The sequence below is a fragment of the Papaver somniferum genome, chromosome 5 (genome assembly GCF_003573695.1).
Source record: "Papaver somniferum cultivar HN1 chromosome 5, ASM357369v1, whole genome shotgun sequence".
In the NCBI taxonomy this organism is placed as follows: domain Eukaryota; kingdom Viridiplantae; phylum Streptophyta; class Magnoliopsida; order Ranunculales; family Papaveraceae; genus Papaver; species Papaver somniferum.
The window spans coordinates 136,520,693-136,530,142 of record NC_039362.1 but is presented as its reverse complement, the minus strand read 5'-3'; the positions used below and the strand labels follow the sequence as shown (position 1 = coordinate 136,530,142).

Here is a 9,450-nt window from a genome sequence, read left to right as displayed (position 1 = left end):
GGTGTATCTAGTTTTAAATTATCATACATACATCGATTACATTTGAACAAGAACACTTATGGAAGTGCATACTTAAATAGAATGTTGTTATTCAAATATTCTACTCAGTGAATTGAATGTTGGTAAATTATTTCATTTCTTTGTTATTTTCACACAGAGGGATACTCGAAACTAGCACATAATTTATTTTTACTTGTTGACAAATTCGAGCACACTCTTATGTCAGAATAAAAACAAAGAAAAATTATACTATTGATAAAGAAGAGGCACGGATGGGATGTTTTTTTTTCTTTCTAAAACTATCACTTTTCAACATACTTCACTAGAGCGAAACTTCTAGTGGGGAAATCCGGACGACAAGAAAGGATTTTTCATGAAGGCTTGGTCTTCTCTTATATACCAATTAGTGTAGGGGTTGAGATTTAGGGAGATTGGCATGGAACCTGTTGACAAACATCGACTCACCTTGGGTTGATACCGTTACAGAAAAGTATTTTAAAAATTGTAGACACCCTTTAGATTACAGAATAACAAAACCAGAACATGGATTTGGATTTGCATTCAGAAAGGCCCGAATGTTATTCGATCATTTTTCTTTTGGGAAGTGGGTCTTGGTCATGCTATTAATATATATCCAGGATAATTGGCGCATTCTCGCATACCCTTCTCTTCCTAATTCTATTTCTTCTCCGGTATCTCTTGTGAGTGAACTTATTGATAGCTCGCCTAACTCTTGGAATACTATCTTAATAAATCCCCCCTTCACTCGTAATATTGCTGGTGTTATTTATAGGATTAGGATCAGACGACCTGGACATAGCGATACTCTTAGATGGTTCCCTAATAAGAATGGTGAGTTTAGCACCAAGTATTTGTACTCTCTCATCAAGCCGTCATCTAACAATATCAATATCTCTTGGAACAAAATTTGGACTTTGAAAACCTTTCCAAGAGTTCAGCCTTTTATTTACAAATGTGTAAACTACATGCTTCCTCTTACTTCCTACCTATCCAGGTTTATTGAGATCCGTAACTCATGCAATTTCTGTGGTCATCAAGGAGAGATAGTGGAGCACCTCTTCTCACATTCTCACTTTGCTAGAAGTGTGTGGTTCGCAAGTACAACTAACCATTTTTCTCTTGTACCTTTTCCTGATTCTGTACAAAGTTGGATTCTAGATTAGCAGTGAAACCTGATAGGATGGATGATACGTGTGCTTTTAAAGCGCTTTGTGTATCGATTATTTGGCACGTCTGGAAAGCCAGATGTGAAAAAGCGGGGGTCTAACAACCACATCCAATATTTCGCTTAGAAATCTGTATGGACTAACTCCAATATACTTTTAAGAGAACCAACTAGATAGTCAGACTCAATCTTAATAAAAGTATATTAAAGAGTTATATCTCACTTTCTCGATTCAATTAATACTTACTCAAGCAAATAGAAATCTGCGAGTCTAATTGAATATAAGAGAAATCACTTGAACAGTATCAAAGTCCAATGTTCAAGGATCAATCAATTTCAATCAAAAACCAAAGGTTGGATTTCACCAATTGATCGATTTAACGCACAACCTGTGATATTTCAATTATATAACAAAATATAATGCGGAAAATAAATAACACAGACACCAGAATATTTATTAACGAAGAAACTGCAAATGCAACAAAAACCCATGACCTTGTCCAGATTGAACACGCAATATATTAAGCCGCTACAGACACTAGCCTACTACAAACTGACTTCGTTCTGGACTGTATATGAACCCCAATCAATCTCACACTGATCCAAGGTACAGTTGCGCTCCTTACGTCTCTAATCCCAGCAGGATACTACGCACTTGATTCCCTTATCTGATCTCACCCACAACTAAGAGTTGTTACGACCCAAAGTCGAAGAATTTAATAAACAAATCTGCGTCACACAGAAAAGTCTACGGTAATAGATAAATCTGTCTCCCACAGAAATACCTACGAGTTTTTGTTCCGTCTTTTGATAAATCAAGGTGAACAGGAACCAATTGATAACCTGGACTTATATTCCCGAAGAACATCCTAGAATTATCAATCACCTCACAATAATCTTAATCGACTAGAGAAAGAAGATATTGCGGAATCAAAGACGATGAGACGAAGATGTTTGTGACTTCTTTTAATCTTGCCAATCGGAGAAATCAATCTCAAGCCAATCTTACGATTGTACTTAGTATGATAGAAACAACAAGATCAGATCACGCAACTACAAAGAAAATAGTTGGGTATGGCTTCACAATCCCAATGAAGTCTTCAAGTCGTTAACCTACAGGGTCTCGATAAAAACATAAGGTTAAAGGAGAATCGACTCTAGCTAATACAACTAGTATCACACAGGAGGTGTGGGGATTAGGTTTCCCAGTTGCTAGAGTTATCCTTTATATAGTCTTTCAAATAAGGGTTTGCAATTAATGTTAGCTTAGTAACAAAGCATTCATTCACCGTTAGATGAAAACCTGATTAGATTCAAGTTAATATCTTTCAACCGTTAGATAGAAACTTATCTTGTTACACACAAATGAAATGCATGTTTATATAGGTTTGTATAACCGTACCCAAACATGTACATTTTGTTGGTTCAATAGTAGTTAACCAAATGGTTAGCCATATGAGCTCATATCAACCATATTCTTCTTTACCATAACTAGTTCAAATGACTCAAATGAACTAGTTATAGAGTTATTCAATTTATTAGATCTTATAGAAGTATACAAGACACAGTCGAAGCAAAAACGATTTGATTCACTCGAATCGATTCATGAACTTTATAGCCACGGTTTGTAAACTTGCATTACTTAGTTTATATAAGTTTAAGTTCACGGATATTCGTTTTTAGAAAATAACCAACTTAAGTACGCATACTGGTACGCGGATTTAAGTACCTGGACTAAGTTTTTTCAGTTCACAAACTCCAGCAGAAATTCACGGGATGCGAACTTCCGACAGTGCGCGTACTGGTACGCGGACTTTAATTCCGGTTTTCCTGAGCAGCAAAGTACGCATTCTTTGGTTCAAGAAATAAGGACTTACACACGTATGAGTTACCACACAATGTTTATATACAATCATGGTTAAATAATCTAGACTCTCATTTCAATCATTGAAACATTCTTAGAGGACGTTATATAGTTGTTATTCACAAACCATTTTTCTTCAAAGAAATTTTCAAGTAATTGAAACTTAAATGACTTTCGTCACTGGTAAATATGAACTTGGCCAAAGCGAAAGCTTACCAACACATATTTCGAGAAATAGATAAGCGAGATAAACTCGAATTGAAATAGCAAATGTGTATAATCAAAGTCTATATAGCAATACGAATTTTGTCTCAAGATAGGAGATAGAGTAGATAGACTTTTGAGTGATAGATAAGTTCAAGTCTCCACATACCTTTTAGTCGATGAAGTTCTACCAGTTCCTTGAGTAGTTTTTCGTCTTTGTATGATGAACGCCATGGAGTCTTTGAGCTCAACTACACTTTCTATCCTAGTCCGGGACTTATCTATAAGTAGACTAGAAATCAAGACTTATATTTTTGGCAACTAAACTTGACAACAAGCTTGAGATAGCAACGCTTGCGAGTTCAACCGAGCAGTTCTCTAACAATCTCCCCCTTTTTCAATTTTAATGACAAAACTATCAATACATATGGAATATAAAATAAATAAATAAACTTTTGTATCTTATCTTCCACATGCATGATCTTCTTGGTTCTTCAACATTACTCGAAATCTCCGTCACTTCCAAGTACTCCAATAATTTCAAAGGTTGTAAGTTTAGCATCATCTTTGTTGAAAATCCGTAGCCATAAAAATGAGAAAACAAGAATTCTCAATCATTGTTACACAGTGTCATAGTATTATTACACAGCATCAAAGTTCAATTGTATCACAACTTCGGCAACAATACTATGGTGATATGTATCACTCCCCCTTACATAATGATCCGAAAACCATATGTATTTGTAGTGTGAACTACATATTAATTCTCCCCCTTTTTGTCAATAAACTTGGCAAAGGTACGAAAACTAGTGGGATCCTAATGAAATTTCCATAGAGACATCTTCATGACCAAAAGAAAGCACATATCAACTTTTTAGATGCAATCATATAGCAGAAGCTAAATGCTTTCATCAAGGAGTTTATAGATAACCCATATAATATTCCACAGCCGCACTCCCCACAAAGATTTGGCAATTAAGCACAAGTTCAATTAAGAACTCTCCCCCATAAAATGTCATTCCCGAAAGAACAACAAGAGCGACCTTACTTTCACAAGAAAAGAAGGATTTATTTGGACATAAAAAATCACATACAAATATGAATTTGAATCCAAAAATACTCAATTAAATTAACCACAAGAAAACCCATGATTAACTTAATCGGAATTACTCAACATAAGAGAACTTACGGAGCCGCACAATGTATACATAAAAATATGGATCATGGAAGATCAATGCTGCGGAATAGACAAGGATTCATTCCATTTTCCATCACTATTTGCACAATGACATACGATAGACATAATCCTCGTAAACAAAAGTTCATCCTATCTTCCATTAATATTTGCATAATGACATATAATAGGCTTAAAACTTTTGTAATGTCAAAAGTTCATTCATTCTTTTATCAATACATACATATCGACATATGAAAGACTTACTTTTGACAAGGTATGAGACAATCATAGTTCACGGACGCAAACACACATATCCCATAAAAAATTGCAATATATAAAACCATAAAGATTAATGCTGCAAAAATCATCTTCCAAACAATTTTATAATTTAAACAAATAAACCTAAAAACATGAAGATGAAAATGTTGGACATACCTATGTGTAATCACAATAATGGCTATTCCAAACTCTAGTTATTCTTCTAAACACGCCAAGAAATAAATTTTCATCAGAAGATTTACTAGGAAAATAACTCTTTAGAGAATATGATTTGAGAAACATTAAACACGGCCAATCAACTAGAGATTGGACATGGACGAGCTTATCAGTTGCTTTATTCAGTTCGTTTTTCAGAAAATCAAGATTCCTTATTGCAATTCTGAGTTGTAATATGATTTGAAAAATATGATTTGAAATAACTCTTTAGAGAATATGATTTCCTACCAGTTGTGATGACATCTGAACTGGTAGTTTGTTTTCATGATCAACAGCATGATAGCATGTTATGAAAACAAGGTTCTTGTGAAACTCTAAAGTCTTGTCCTTCTTGACTTCATCTTCCTTGTTGCATCCATTTATTATGCACACCAAAATTCAGAAGAAATTTTTTACCTTACGGAACAAATATGTATCAAGAGTAGAGTTGTCAACCGGGCAAGCTAGGGTCAACCCGACCCTAGCTTGACAAGCCATGGACGGGTTAGGGTCAGCCCTAGCCCTAGTACTATTCATGTACAAGCCCAAAACCCCAACCCTAGCCCTAGACGGGTTGGCTCTGACGGGTTGCGGGTTGGCTGGTAAATTTGACTTTATTATTTTTGTGCTAAAAATATGAATATGGTAAACAACCACAAGTCTAAATACTAAAAAGTGCATACTGAAAACAGATTACAGATTCCACAATACAACTAAAACATGATTGAAATGAACCAAACCAAAGTTGTGGAGTGGAATACATATAGACATAGTTACATAAATATATAAAACCAAAAAAAAAAATACAAACTTCCACTTTTACTGCCTACCAGTTTACCACAGTATCACCTACTAAAAGTCTAAAACACTTCATCACTAGTGAAGAGGAGACCATAATAACAACCAATTCCTGCACAAAAAGTATCATATTCATTAATAAGGAATTAAGGATATAGGTCCAGGATTGTGATTCATATAAGAATCCTCAAAGTGACAGTAACTATTATCTATGTTTTTCCTTTTATATACAAAAGTGGACAAACTGAAGTACTGAACTGAAGCTACCGTCTACTGAACTGACTTTGAAATCTTGAATCACAACCTAAACCCTCATATGCAGTCACATATACAATATATATCGTTAGTGTCTCCCTTCATATTTATACAAAAAATAGGAGACAGTGATATCATATGGAAGTCCAAAATATTTCCTAAATCAGTGCCCAAAAAATGTTCTTTTTCCATGTATCTTTGTAATTGTGTGTCTAGAAGTGTATCACTTCAAGATGCTCCAGTATGAATCTGTAATTTCCAGCAAAAAGTATATCAAACAAAAGGATGTGTTAATGTAAATAAATAGAATTTTCATAATTACCCGCTTTATATCGCTGAAGTAAAGATACTAATTAGACGCATAAGAACTTACTGCCTCATTGTTGTTTGCTGGCTCAAATGCCAATACATCCTCACTAATATCATTATCTTTCACTTCCTCAACATCAGTTGATGCAGATCCTACATATAATTGAAAATAAGTAATTATCAATCTCATATATATTGTTAAATAGACTTACAACTAATTTTAAATATTACTCAAGATACTTAGCCTCTTACCGATTCCATATATCCAATCACGAGTTGTTATCAATGCTTCGGCACTTTCAGGTGATAAGGAGCTGCGATATCTGTCAAGTACCCTTCCCCCAAGGCTAAATGCAGATTCCAAAGCAACAGTTGAAATAGGAATTGATAAAATATCGGTTGCCATTCTTGTAAGATTAGGGTATCGTAGTTCTTGGCTTCTCCAATACTTCAAGATGTCAAAATCAGTTGACATTGATCCTGATGACTCACTTAGATATTATTCTAGTTCTGACTTGTCAGATTGTTGACCACCATTTTTTTTTGCCGCGGCAAATTCCTGCATTAAAAAACTTCAACAATTAACTACAAGTTCTATATGGACAGTTATAGAAATGTTCAAGCAGTTAAAACTTAAAGAAATATCACCTGCATAAAAGCACTTCCATTGCGTCCAGAATTCTCACCATTTACAGTACCCGAATTCTGAGTTTCATTGGTTGTCGAACCTCTTAAAGTTGACGCCATATGATACTCTTTATAGAGTGCCGCCATACTTTTTCTAATAATATCAACTTCCTTCTTCATTTCACGCTCAACAGGATACACCTTTTCTAAAGTAAACTCTACAAATTCAAACTTCAATCGAGGGTCTAAAACGACTGCCATTGCCAATATTGGACTCAATTTTTTCCAATACTTGGCAAATTTTTCTTGCATTTTCTTCGCCATGTTTCTGATGAACTCAATGTCATTAGTTGTCTCTTGATCTAATAATACTTTAATCTGACAAACCCCATCAAAATAAAAATTAGAAGTAGGATACTTGTTTCCAGAGAATAGAGTCGTGAGGTCATAAAAGACCTTGAGAAACTTCGTGACCACTTTGATTTGCTCCCATTCTTCCCCATTAGGAGACTATGCATAGTCAGGGTCCACCAACCTCAAATGAGTGAAGACTTTTTCATACGAAATACAACTTTGCAACATAAGATAAGTAGAATTCCATCTTGTCTTAACATCTTTTCGAACACCCATCTTTACTGACATTCCTAAATCGCTGACAGTATCCAAGAAATTTTGTTTTCTTCTTTGTGAACCTTTAAGGTACTTCACTGCTAACCTTATATTGATTACTGCTGGATCAATCTCTGTCAGTCCATATCTTACAATAAGATTTATTATGTGAGCACAACACCTTATATGAAAGTTTCTTTTCCCAGTATCCGACATAACATTCCTTGCAATGAATCGACTCTTCATTATCTTAACACATGAAGTATTTGATGCAGCGTTATCCAAAGTGATGCTGGTTACTTTTCCTTCAATTCCCCAATCATTTAACATCAGAAATAACTTATCTGAAAGTGCTTGACCAGTATGGGGTGGTGGCAGTGGAGAAAAATTTAAAAGAAACTTCTGCAATACCCAATCTTGATCAACAAAGTGTACTGTTAAACTTATGTATCCAGTGGTGTTGACGGAGGTCCACATGTCTGATGTTAGACATATTTTACCTGGAGCACATTGTAATTTCTTGCGAATAACTTCTTTTTGGAACTTATGCATTTTAAGAATATCAGACCTTGTAGTATTCCTTGATATGGTTTCAACATCGACATTCAGATAACTACATAACTCCCTAAATTCAGTCCATTCTACACAATTAAAGGGGAGATTTTTACCAATAATTAGTCTTGCAACTAAATCCCGAAACTTTGATTGATCTATTTTTCGTGCACGAGTAGCCAGTTCTCCATTATTTGTAGATAACAAAAGTTTCCCCACATCTTGCATCTTCAGTCTAGGGCACTTCTTTAAATGCCTTGACATAGTTGATGTTCCTCCTTTCTGACTGTCATAAGCATATTCCTTCCCACAATACTTGCACGTAGCCTTTTCTTTACCATCTTTGTCTCGTGACCAATCAAAATCATTCCATACTTTTGATGTAAATTTCCTTTTCTTTGAAGCATGCTCTTGAATTGTCATCGACTCTACTACTGTGATATCCTCTTCACTCATGACATCGTCATGGTCTTCTTCAACTGACATTTTAAGAAGCTACATAAAGAATTCAAAAATCAAAATTAGTAAGCCTTGAGCTACATCACAGGGGACTAGAGCTGTCAATAATTAAAATCCCAACAAGTACACATCGCAAACTGGCAAAGGCAAAGCCAACAAAAGTATGCTTTTTTACACTTTCATGTAAGCCAAAATAAAACATGTGCTTTCTGATTCTGACATGCTGCATATGGAGTTCATTTCCATTTTCAGAATCAGTAAACCTTTGTAATTCAAATAAATATTCACAAGCATAACGTAAGCAAGCTATGCATTATTAATTTATTATAGATTGACATTAAGAGATAGATTGACATTAAGAGACATGAGTTAACAATAAATGACACAAATTCGTGAAAAGGGGATTGGGGTTCTAAGAATCATTTCCACAAACACCTAACAGTACTTAAAACAAGTTATGCATTAAAAACTTAGGACTACTCACCTAGATTAGGAAAGTAGAAGTAAAATCATCGGCCAATTTTTCCTATTCTTCTTCAACGGTAGTCTAAAGAAAGCCCTAACCCCTGAAAATCAAACAGATAGTTAGAAAATTAAAAAAAAAAAAGATCATTAAATTTAAACTTAAAGATCAAAATCTAATCTATAACTTAGAAGTGAAAAAACAACCTAAAGGATAAAACTTGGTTAGTTGATTACGAGTAAAGCCCTAACCCTAACCCCTGAAAATCAAACAGAATAACAGATAGTTAGAAAATTAAAAAAAAAAAGATCATTATAGTTAAACTTAAAGATCAAAATCTAATCTAGAACTCAGAATAGAAAAAACAACCCTATTTAGTTTTAAGTTAGAAAAAAAACGAACACGAATACCTCTGCCTCCAGTCCAGACTCCAGTCCAGATCTAAAACTTGAAGAGAAGTTTTCTGATTTCTC

At 34.5% G+C, this 9,450-nt stretch overlaps 2 long non-coding RNA genes across 2 annotated transcripts; both read right to left on the bottom strand.

Moving 5' to 3' along the window:
* Nucleotides 1–5,812: 5,812 nt before the first annotated feature.
* LOC113277850 lies at nucleotides 5,813–6,414 on the bottom strand. Its single transcript, XR_003325168.1, has 2 exons — nucleotides 6,332–6,414; nucleotides 5,813–6,207 (listed from the first exon to the last, which is right to left on the bottom strand). It is a non-coding gene; the product is annotated as an uncharacterized LOC113277850 (long non-coding RNA).
* Nucleotides 6,415–7,513: 1,099 nt separating this feature from the next.
* On the bottom strand, nucleotides 7,514–9,234 carry LOC113277849. The gene is made up of 3 exons (XR_003325167.1): nucleotides 9,184–9,234; nucleotides 8,999–9,073; nucleotides 7,514–7,538 (listed from the first exon to the last, which is right to left on the bottom strand). It is a non-coding gene; the product is annotated as an uncharacterized LOC113277849 (long non-coding RNA).
* Nucleotides 9,235–9,450: the final 216 nt, after the last annotated feature.